The following is an 11556-nucleotide window of genomic DNA, read 5'->3' as shown; positions in this document are numbered from 1 at the left end:
CACCCGCTGTCACGCACACACTGCAGGACGCCTCCGCATCCCCCGGGCCAGAGACATCCACCTCACAGAGAGGGATGAGGAAGCGGGGCTGGATTACACGATCGCGTCCTCAGCATCCATGAAGGCAGCTCCGCCACACTGGCTGCAAAGGAGATAGAGATGGGGTGTCCACCTGGGAGGCCCTGTGCCCTTCAAGCTCCAAGGGGCTCCGCCCCTAAAGGGCAGAGGGGTAAAGAGGGAGCAGAGTCCACCTGCAGGCTCTGCCAACCCGCTAGGGAGAACGCACCCCGACTGTGGGCAGACATCAGAACATCATACTTGAAGTACTCCGGCTAAGCCAGGACCGTGACCAGGACGTGTCCGCCGCTGACCGTGACACTTCTCAGCAGATGTATGCAATGCAAAGGACAAGGAGATGTTCAAAGGTGCAAATATTGAGTCTACTGTGAGCACCCACACAGGAAACCCACGATGACCCGACAGGTGCAAACAGTGTAAATAATCATCAGGGACAACTAATAATCAGCAAGTTTTCTGGGTACAAAAGCCATTGGATTCCTACACACCACTCACTACAAATCAATAATAAATCAACATATACAAATTCCCAGTCATAAAAATAACTTTTAGAAGCATGGAAGACATTTACTAGAAAAATTACAAAATATAGTCATGGGTTGGAAAACTCAGTGTATCCGTCAGCTTACCCACCAGTGAGACTCAATACCCCTGCCACCCACATGCTAAGAGAGGAGAGGTTAACTCAGCCCATGGTCTCAGTGGATTCAGTCCATCACTGGCTGGTGCCAGGTCAGGAGCGTCATAGTGGAAGGGTGTGGAGAAGGAGGGCTGCTCGGCTCATGGCAGCTCCAAAGAAGAGCAGGGGAACAGCACCACACAGGAAGGGCCGGGGACCCGATACAGACCCCAAGGCTACACCTTCACCACCACCCCGACACCCCCAGGAGTGTGCTTTATGAGAGCCCGGATCCCTCTCAAGTCCATCAAGTTGAGACAATTAACCATCACACCCAACATCAAAGACACCCGTTCTTCCCAAATTAGCCTGTACAGTCAATGTATTTGCATAAAAAATTCTCACGGATTTTTCACCACGGGCTTTGAGGGGCTAGTATAATGAGAAGTGCAACTGGTCAAAACAATGATTTAACTTTTAGCGAGAAGTAAAAGTGGTTTCACTTTTAGACAGTAAAAAAGACTACTTTTAAATTACAGCAGTTCAGGCACACCGGAGAAAGCCCCGGTACCGGGGGTCAAGAGGGACAGCGTCCACAGAGAGCAGGGTGGCTCTCCAGGAAGACACTGCGGTCCCTCAGGTGCAGGAGCCTCAGAACAGAGCCTCCCCCATGTGCACACCAAGGCCTGGACCTGTGTGCAACAAGGGATGAACCCACCGGCCAGAACTGCAGAGTGGCAGACAAGGAGCGAAGAGGGACATAACTGAATTGAACAGTGCCATTGGTCAGCAGGTACTGTTGACGTCTGTGGACCACTTCATCCCTGGAAGGGGGTTCACTCTTCTCAAGCTCACACTCAGCAGTCACTAAGACAGACCCCATGCGGGTCATGAGATACAGCTTCACAGGATGACACCTCCCATGAGGCTGGTTGCAAAACTCTCGAAGTATTGTCAAATAGAATCCAACAATCTATAGAAAGAATCACACACAATGATCAAGTGGGATTTATCTCATGGATGCAGCATTCAAAAATCCATTGAGGGCTGGGGATTAACTCAGGGGTAGGGTGCCCCTAGGTTCAATCCGAGTATCACAAAGAACAAAAATAATTTATGTAATTAATCACACCAACAGGCTAAGGAAGAAAACAACCATTATCACACCAATAGATGCAAAAAAATTTACAAAATCCAATACCCAAAGCCAGGCGTGGTGGCACATAACTAATCCCAGCACTCAGTAGGCTGAGGCAGGAGGATTGCTGTGAGTTCAAGGCCAGCTTGGGCTACATAGTGAGTTCAAAGCCAGCCTAAACTACATAGCAAGACCCTGTCTCAAAAAAAAAAAAAAAAAAAAAGATCTAATATCCACTCATAATTTTAAAAAATACCTTTCACAAATCTAGGAAGAGGGGAATTTTTCAAATCAAAAAAGAATGCTTGAAATAACTTATAATTGCCAAGTGTGGTGATGCACACCTGTAGTCCTAGCACTTAGGAGGCTGAGGCAGGAGGATCGCTGTGCGTTAGAGGCTAGCCTGGGTTATACAGTGAGTTTAAGGACAGCCTGAACTACATATCCTGACTTTGTCTCAAGAAAAATACAATCCTACAACTAACATCATATTTAATTTGAGAAGTTCAAACTTTTCTTCCAAGATAAGGGATGAGGCAAGCATGTCTTTTCATATCACTGCTTTTCAAAATCATTCTGCAACTCCTGTCCAAAGCAATATAACATGAAAAGGAAATGAAATGAATATATTGGAAAGTAAGAAAAGTATCACTGTCATTGCCATTGTCCACAGAAGACATGATTGTCTATGTAGAAAATCTAAAAGAACTGTAAAAAAACAAAAATATGCTGGAACTAATGGAAAATCAAAGCAAGGTTGCAGGATATAAGATTAATATACAAAAGTCCATCATTTTCCTAGCTACCAGCAATGAACAAGTAGAATTTGAAATTAAAAATATAGTATCATTTATAGTGGCACACAGAGCCAATGAGCATTAGCTTAACAAAATATGTGTAAGGTTTGTAGATGGACAACCACAAAACTCTGATGAAGGAAAAATTAAAATGAGTGAGAAAACAGTTCATGAAAGTGGAGAGGGCTCAAAATTGTCAGAGTCCTTCCCACTGGGTCTATAGACCCAACGCCATTTCAATCAAACTCCCAGTAAGCTATCTTGTGGATATCAGCAAACCAATTCCAAAGTTATACGGGAGGACCAAAGACCCAGGTGAGCCGTCACAGTGCTGACGCAGAACAAAGCTAGGGCCCGGACCACCTGATGCCAAAGCTGACTGTAGAGCTACAGTAGGAAAGATGGAGTGCTCATGGCGGAGGAATGAACAAGCAAGCAATGTCCCAGAACAGAGCCCAAAAGAGTCCCATATAAATATCATCACCCCCCCCAATAAAGAAATCAAAATATATCATGTACAGGTACAAATTCCCCGTGATGAATATGATCATTATGTACATCTAAAATGTACCAATAAATGTAATGACATAAAAATACATACATACATCCTCCAACCTTTCTTTGGCAAAGGAGGTAAAGCAATACAATACAGCAAAGATGCAAGGGGTGATCCCAATATACAGTGAATGTTCAACTTTTTAAAAATTAATTTTAGTTCTAAAAAAAAGTTGCCATTATGTCCCTGCAAAATCCTCCCCTTCACTTCAAACACACCCCATGGTTCTTGCCACTTTCTGAAGTAGATACTCAAGAAAGATGTACCTTTAGAAGACACAATCAGAACTCCAGTGAACGCTGGTGCCCAGCGCCATCCAGCAGAAAGGCAGCTGGTGAAAACATGACACTGCGCCCTCATCCACCTTAGTCACCGGATCTGGCACCATGTGACTTCCGGCTTTTCCCCAAAGTCAAAATGACATGAAAGGAAAATGTTTTGAACAGCTCAGGACATTAGGCTAGCCACAACAGTGCCACTAAAAACGAGTGGTGGATTCGAGTCCTCGCACCATCCTCCAGACCTATGGAGGATGTGGGGCTAAGTGTGACCCTGAGCCTGGGGTAGTGCTTGGTTCACTGATGGTGCGAATGTACCCTCTGCAGGGACATGGGGGAGGCTGTGCGGACAGGAGCAGTGGGGATGCGGGAAATCTCTGCAGGTACCTTCTGCTCTATTTTGCTGTGACCTAAAATTGCTCTAAACTAAAAGTCTATCAATCAAACAAAATGTACAGCAATTAGGTCAATGTATGAGTGGGTCGGGGTGAGCTGAGAGAGATGGAAACAGCACAGCCTGCAAAAATAACTTGTGGGTGTGGAAACTTGACTTTTGACAGGGACAGGACCACTATCAGCAGGGGAAGGAGGAAATTCTGGAGTGGTTCAGGAAAACTGGTTTTCCATGCAGCAAAAAAATAACGTTGCATCCCTGCCTCACACCACACACCGGACTGAATTCCAGGTGGATTAAAGATAAATGGGAAAAAAGCTTTGAAACCTTTAGGAAAAAAATATAATTATGATGCCCAAAAATATAAACCATAAGGAGAAATACTGATCCAGAGACTTTCTTAAAGCTTACACAGCCCCTAAGGCTGGGGCAGGGAATGGGTGCACCCTGCTCCCGCCAAGGAGTGCTAGCCAGACACAGCGAGGCGTGGGCCCCCGAGCACACCTGGGAACGGATGCCACGTGCAGAGAAGGTGACACTGCTGTCACAGATCTTCCAGCCCCTGCCTCGTGAGCAGGGAGGGCCACCACGAGGAGCCACACTGGTGGGTATTTGAGTACGGCTGACAGAGAGAATGGAGAAGGCTGGGAAGGCTGGGGACACAGGAAGAGGGAATGATCCCGGTGTGCCTCAAATAGCTCGGCAGGCCCAGAGGAGCTGGCGGGGTGGCGGCCAAGCAGACTCTGTTTACAGCAAGAACAGAGACCTGTCCCCCAAGCACAGGAGCCCAGCACCGCCATCTAACCAGAAGAGATTCCTCCTGAGAACACGCCCTAATGGGTGTTTTTCATATTTCACTCACAACCTTCCCCCAGCAACCAGGCCCAAGGATGGTGTGTGCACTGAGGCAGCACTTGGGACATCCAGACAGCCATCGTAGGTTCCAGGACGGCCACTCCACGCCCACAGGCCTCCCACCGACGCTGGGGGAGTCAGCGCAGGGAAGCACCCAGGGAGCCGCAGGAACAGCCCTGGGCACCACAGGGAGCTCGCTGAGAGAGGTCAGGAGCGCCACCGCCCGCCTCCGCCCCTGGGTCTGCAGACCTCCGCTTCCCTGAAGTGAACACAGCGGGGATCTACCTCCCAGAGCTCACGATCATTCCCTGCGAGGACGTTGCTGGGCACCTGCACATCTGGCCCAGATGTGGATCTGTGCCTGGCAGAGCCCTCTTGGCTGAGCAAGGAAGGCTGCGGGCACGTGGGCTGCCCCGGCACCATGGGCACAGACGTCCCAAGGGCCGCGATGTCCCAGGGGCTGTCCAGGGGCAGCGAGGCGCTCAGGAGCCTCGGGGCCAGGCTGACCCGGGAGCCGCGCACGCTCAGCCTGGGACGCTGCGCCAGCGCTGGGGTCACTGGGAGCTGGCACACTTCCTGACGGCCCGCTCAACTGTCCCTGCGGAAGTCGCTGGTGTGGCCGCCTGTGCTGCAGCCGCGCTTGAGTCCTCCGGAGCCCTCGTCCCCTTCACTCCTCCCCTGCGTCCTTGTCCCTTGCCACTGGCGGCTGCCGTGACCCCCGGGAGCCCTGGTGGTCCCTGTCCTAAGTGGGTCCTCTCAGCCCTCCCCCCACCCACCAACAGGGAGGTGACCGGTGCACTGCTGGACAAGGCCCTTCTGAGCCGGTCAGGGCCCGCAGACCTCAGCAGGCACCCTTGACCAGCCCTGCCCTGGCCCAGCACGGCCATCCTGTTCCGCTTTCGCTGCTCCAGGCACGGGTGCATCCGACAATCAAGGACTTTCTGAGGTGACACCTCCTCTGAGAAGCCCTCCAGGGGCCTGGGCAGAGGCGACCACTTGCTTCCTGTTGACAAGCAGCTCCCCTAGACCACACACTTCCAAGGGCAGGACGAATGTCGGGCTGGTCCACCAGGTGGAATGGGCTCCACACTTCTCCTACAGAGCACCCACTGATGGCCCGAGGAACTCGGGGATCAACACGGAGTTACGACAGCCTCCACCGAGACCAGGACGTGGCCACAGCGGCTGCTCAGCGGGGCGGGGAAGGAGGTGCAGCCGGCCCGAAGCCTCTGGACGCAGGTGCTGAGGGCTGAGTGCCCCCAGGCAAGTCCTGCCCATTAGAGGCGAGGCCCTGAACCACACAGCCCGAGCTGTCCTCTGCTCCGTGTTAATTCAGTCACCCCCGTCGCTGCCCCTCAAACCACCATCTCCGCCTGCCGCCGCTGCAGGTGTGTGGGGAGGTCCCAACGCCTGGACGGGGAGGGGATGTCGGAAGAGCCCCCTGTACTGCCTCCACCTGGACCAGGGCCGCTGTCCGGCTTGTGGCTGATACTGTGGGCTGGGAGATCCTCCCACTGCCTCTGTCCCTCAGTCTGTGAAATGGGCCCAGCTGTCTCCCTGGCAGAACTCTGAGGGACCCTGGAGACCACCACTGCGCATCTTCGGAGGCCAGGGCTGTGGCACCAGCCCTCGGAACCAGGTGACACCAGCTGCTTGCCCGCCCTGCCCTCTGGTGTCCCTGTCCACTGAGCCCATGCCAAACTCCAGGCTGGAGTCCCCAGTGCCCGGATGCCACGCTCCCTGGGGTGCGGTCCTGTCGGGTGGATGCAAGGCGCTCACAGTGAGGGAGGCTGCCGGGCAGACTGGCAGAAGTGCGAGCAGGAGCCGGACGGGTGCAGAGACACCCTGATTAGCCGGCTCTGCCCGGCACCGGCTCGCTCGGCGGAAGAACTCGGATTAATCCAGATTGACAATGACCTGGGTTCTTCTCCACCCAGGCGGCCGCGGCTTCTCCCCGGGGCTCCCCGCCAGGAAGGTATTGTGTTCCGAGATGAAAATGCTTCTCATTTTTTCTACAATTTCCGTTTAAAAAGTTCCAAATGTTCAGCCAGATGATGTGAAACTGAACTTCAAGAAAATCCTACGGGGGTTTTGACAGTGGAGAAAATGTGGGGGTCTGCTCCCTGACCCCCAAGCCGCGGAGGATTCAATTTCAAGCTTTTTCTCTTCCAGCCCGCTGCTGGCTCTAGGGAGGTGGGCACAGCCCCCATCCCGGCACGGGGGAATCTGGGCGGGGCGGGGTCCTAGGCCCCCACGTGCAGGTCTCCAGGGCCGAGTGGGGAGTACGAGGCCTGGGTCCTGGGTTCCAAACTCCCTTCCTCTGGCGGCCTCAGCTCCTGGGTTTCTACACTGAAGGTGAAAAGGAATTAATCGTGTTGTTTTTCTTCCCCAGGCACAAGGAACTCCTATGCACCTCACAACACCTCACAACACCCGCAAGAGAGGCCCTTGTTTCCACTTTCCAGCTGGCCAAACTGAGGCCCCACAGCAAGCAAGTGGTGCAAATCAGAGCCAGGGAGACAAAATCCAGAGCGTCCCCCAGCAGGGTCTGTGGGTGTCAGCCCAGGCAGGCGAGGTTGCCCCAACCCCAGCTGGGACCCTGGTTTCCACAGGGAGGGTGTTGAGCTCCTGTGTCTGAGTTCTGCAAAGAGGACAAGGTTTGCAGCCGGGATGGGGACAGGAGGGTCAGAGCGGGCTTCTCAGCACCCCAGGCACCCCGGGATGGTGACACCCTCCACCCTCCGTGGCAGCGAGCAACGTGAGCCGTGTACACAGAGCTCCCGTCGGTTTTCAAAACCACGCAGGACAAAGTTGCACATCTGCACAGCAGTTTCACGGGCATCAGAGACCCAGGAAATTCGCAGTGTGAGGCTGTGTTGCTCACTTCGTGCCCCTTGGCGCCCCAGTGTGTCCGTCTGTGTCCCGTGGCCGCGGGGTGCTGCTGGCCTTGATGTGGGGCCTCGAGGGTGAGCCGCCCTGTGGCTTCCTGCCCTTCACCTCGCAGGGGAGCACATTTATAACAGTGGGCTATTAAAGTGGCAGCCGGAGGCCTCTCCAGGAACCTGCAGCCACGTGGCTGAGTGTGGCTACGGCATCCCTCAGAGAAGTGGCACGTGTGGACATCACAACCCAAGCTTTTCCTGGGGGTCACCCACCCCACGCTCTGCCAGGCGAGGCTCAGATGAGGTGGTTTGGGGGCACCCAGCCCAGCCGGGAGCGGGAGGGGAGGGTGCTGATGGCCCTGGCTGATTCACCCTGGCCGCCCCAGTCTCCCCAAACCCAGCTGAGGCGGGGACCCCTGGCTGCTCCATGGAGGCTCTGGTTCCCCTTGACGGCACCTGCAGGCCGGACCTGCGCCGGCCCCAACGTGGCACTAATTCAGACCAGGCCTGGCCGCTGGATACGAACTGGGCAGCCCCCAGCGGCCTTGATGGGAAGCCTCAAATGAGGACCACGTTTCCAGTGCTTGGCCCCATCAGACAAAGGGAATTCCATACTCTCTGGGCTGGAGGGGAATCTTAAAAGGTTTTCTATCCAGCCCATCCACCACCACCACGGCTGCCATCTGGGCCTGCATCTGCCCAGGCAACCAAAGAGTGTGCACACAACACCAGCTTCTTGTATACCTCCCGGGATGGGCAGCTCACTACCTCACAGAGCATTTGCTGCTCCCAGCAACTCTGTCTCTCCTGAAACACAGGTGAAGTGGCTGCTTCCCTTGCCATCCCTAGCACTGGCCCAGGGCCACATGAGACCTGTATCTCCTCTTCCTGAGAGCACGTCCCCAGGTTCTCAAACCCCCTCCCCTAAAGATATAGCCTGGCTCCTGTCGGGGCCTCACTCGAAGATCCCAGGCACTCTCAATTTGAGATCACTCTCAATTTCTCAGCAACTTCAAGGCACGTGGGGGAGTCGAACTGTCCACCAGGGAGACTTCAGGACCTGAGGCCCCGAGTTTCGGGGAGCTGGGGGTCCAAGGGAGGAGGCCTTGATGCTGACAATGACGGGCGCCATGGAACTGGGTGTGGCTGGCTTCAGGACATCCTCAAGGTGGCATTAAAAAAAATAATGAGGGGCTGGGGATTTAGCTCAGTGGCACAGCACCTGCCTGGCAAGGGCAAGGTTGTGAGTTCGATTCCTGGTACTGGAAAAAAACAAAACAAAACAAAAATAATAATGAAGCCTGGAGAGGCGGCTCACACCTATAACCCCTGCACGCTGGGAGGCTGAGGCAGGAGGACAGCAAGTGTGAGCCCAGCCTGGGCAAAATTTGTGACTTAAGGAAGCTAGTCTCAGAGAAAAACTAAAAGAGGAGCTGGGGACGTAGCTCAGTGTGAAGGCCCTGAGTTCAATCCCCAGTATCTCAAAAAGAATTACTAACAACAATAGGGACGATGATGATGAAATGCAGTAGGGCCTCGGTTCTTGAACTTAATCCTCTCCACAATCCCGGCTGCAAACCCAACTGGACGAGAACCGAGTCAGCTTTCCCCACAGGGTCAGCAATGAACCTAACCAGTGAATCTGATTCAGTTCTCGTCCGATTCGGTTTTGGACCAGAACCGTGGAAAGAATTGAGTTTAAAAACTGAGGCCCCACTCGGTAGCAGCAGCAAACCCTTGCGTCACTCTCTGGGACTCACGCCAGGGACCCTGCTGAACCCAGTCCAGGGCACACTTGTTTCTGGGTTCAGCTCCCCGCCCATCTGGGGCCGCAGAGCAGGGTGGGCTCAGCTTCTGGATGCCCAGGTCTGCCAGCACCAGACGGCAGGAGCCACGGGCCAGTCCAGCCACACCCGGGGCCACAGACGCCGGCAGCCCCTACTCCAGGCAGGACCAGCAGGCCACGCAGCCTTCCCAATGCTTGGTGCCCCTTCTGGGGCGCCACGGGGTGTGGCACAAGGCCGCACGCGTACCCCAGGCCCACTGTGTGCTCGGAAGGTCGAGGTCACCTGCAGCCGTGGGGAGGACTCAGTCAGGGATAGGGTGGGCACAGGAAGGAGCTCAGGGCTTGGAGCCAATCAGAAGACACCGGCAGCTGCAGCCAGGCCTGCCAGACCCCACGGTCCTTGCACTTTGCACCATGACGGGCAGATTCATCAACCACACAGGCCAGGTGGAGGTCCAAGTCGCATCTGTTGCAGAGCAGATGGAGCGAGGAGGCGTCGGCCCCGAGCGCCAGCCGGCCTCCCAGGCTTTAGGCCGTGGCAATTGTGTCTGTGCCCACGCCACTTAGAAGTTACTTCAGAACTGCAGAAGGCTGTCCCATCCTTGCTAGGTAGTGTTCCATCAGGGCTTCATCCTGTGAGATGCTCACAAAAGATAAGTTTTTCATCTAAACGGGGTCGCAGCAGAGGCAGGAGGGTCTCTGGGAGCACCTCCTTTCTGCTACGCGCCTTGTGTAGTTAAATAGCCCCTGGCCAGAGTCACTGTGTTCTGTGGGGTCACCAGGGGTCTGACACCTAGGGAAGGATTACAGCTGTGCGCTGTGTGGATGTCTTTGTTTCTTAACTGGCAACTCACACTATTTCCCACTTTTGACCCTCGGGGCTGCTAATTTGTTGCTGTTGTTATTGTTTTGAGACAGGATCTCACTATGCAGTCCAGGCTGGCCTTGAACTCACTATGTAATCCAAGCTGGCCTTGAACTCTGAGGGCTCCTCCTGCCTCAGCCTCCCAAGTGCTGGGATTACAGGCATGCTAATGTCATAGTACCTGCCTCATTGCTTTGTGACTACTTGTGTGCTGTAGCCCAAGCTGGGGACTCAGCCGCTGACCCCACACAACGGTTCACCTGCTCCTCTTTCATAAGCACCTACTACTCGCCCAGTCCGTGCCAGGCCCCATGCCCGCTGGAGGCGGTCGACACCTCCCCTGCACCTGCCAGGAGGGATTAAGAAGTTGCCCAGGGAAGCTCTGTTTTAGCGGGGAATTTTCCCCCAGCTGAGAAGAGGCCCAGGAGGAAAGAATGACCAATTATGCGCCATGCCCCTCAGATGAAAGGCCCTTTCTCTGGCCCTCCCCCTGGCCTGTCTGGACTGTCAAGAGCAATTTGGCCAGGAATGCTGCCGGCCTGACCTGTTTTTTCAGGATGGTCCCCACGTTGTCCGTCGCCTGCCCGGAGGTGACCGGCCAGCGCCCTCCGCACGGTCCCCGGGTAAACTTCACCTTCAAAACTAGGAAAATTGATCGGGAAAAGCAATTCCTGGCAGTCTCTCACTAATGATATTTGGAGTTGGGGAGCGGGCGGGCGGGGCTGCGGCGGCTCTAATCTGATCCCCGATGCGGATTTCTTGGCGGAGAATGCTCAATTGTTACTCCATTCTAATTGGTTCTGGGTCACTCCCTTCGAAATAGCTGCCGCGTTCTGTTCATTTTTTCAATTAAATCTTAACAATTCACATCTGACAAAACTCAAAAATCTTGTCAAAAATTGTTCCGATTTGTACGGTAGGAGTTCACAGGAGCCCGGAGCGGGGGAGACTTTCACACACAGGAAGCAGTGAAGAGCTAATTCCGAGCTTGTTCCGGGCGCACCTCCCTCTCCCGTCCTCCCTCCTAACATGGAAGGCTTGGAAGAAACCCTGGCTCGGCCCAGCCTGAGGCGGGGCTCGCTGAGCCAGCGCGTGCTTCCCTGCCTCTCCTCTGAGAAAGCTTTACTCTGCTCCCCAAGGTGAAGTTGGGGCAGCCGATGTGGACGAGACAAAGGTGCAAGCAGCAGGCTCAGGTTCCAAGCCGCCTCAGGCTGAGAATCTGGCTGACACCCGCCCTGCACCCCCTTTCTCCACTGCAGATCTGGGGCCCCAAGCGACTGTTCCGTGACACTCAGGCGTCCCCCACAC

General features: G+C 54.5%; 1 long non-coding RNA gene across 1 annotated transcript; it reads right to left on the bottom strand.

Annotated features, from left to right (window-relative positions):
* Window positions 1-6040: 6040 nt before the first annotated feature.
* LOC102005831 lies at window positions 6041-11162 on the bottom strand. Its single transcript, XR_264496.2, has 3 exons — window positions 10793-11162; window positions 9667-10016; window positions 6041-7064 (listed from the first exon to the last, which is right to left on the bottom strand). It is a non-coding gene; the product is annotated as an uncharacterized LOC102005831 (long non-coding RNA).
* Between the last annotated feature and the right edge of the window lie 394 nt (window positions 11163-11556).

This window comes from Chinchilla lanigera, unplaced genomic scaffold, assembly GCF_000276665.1.
Source record: "Chinchilla lanigera isolate Chin_1 unplaced genomic scaffold, ChiLan1.0 scaffold00113, whole genome shotgun sequence".
Classification (NCBI taxonomy): Eukaryota; Metazoa; Chordata; class Mammalia; order Rodentia; family Chinchillidae; genus Chinchilla; species Chinchilla lanigera.
This window is presented reverse-complemented; position numbering and strand designations above follow the sequence as displayed.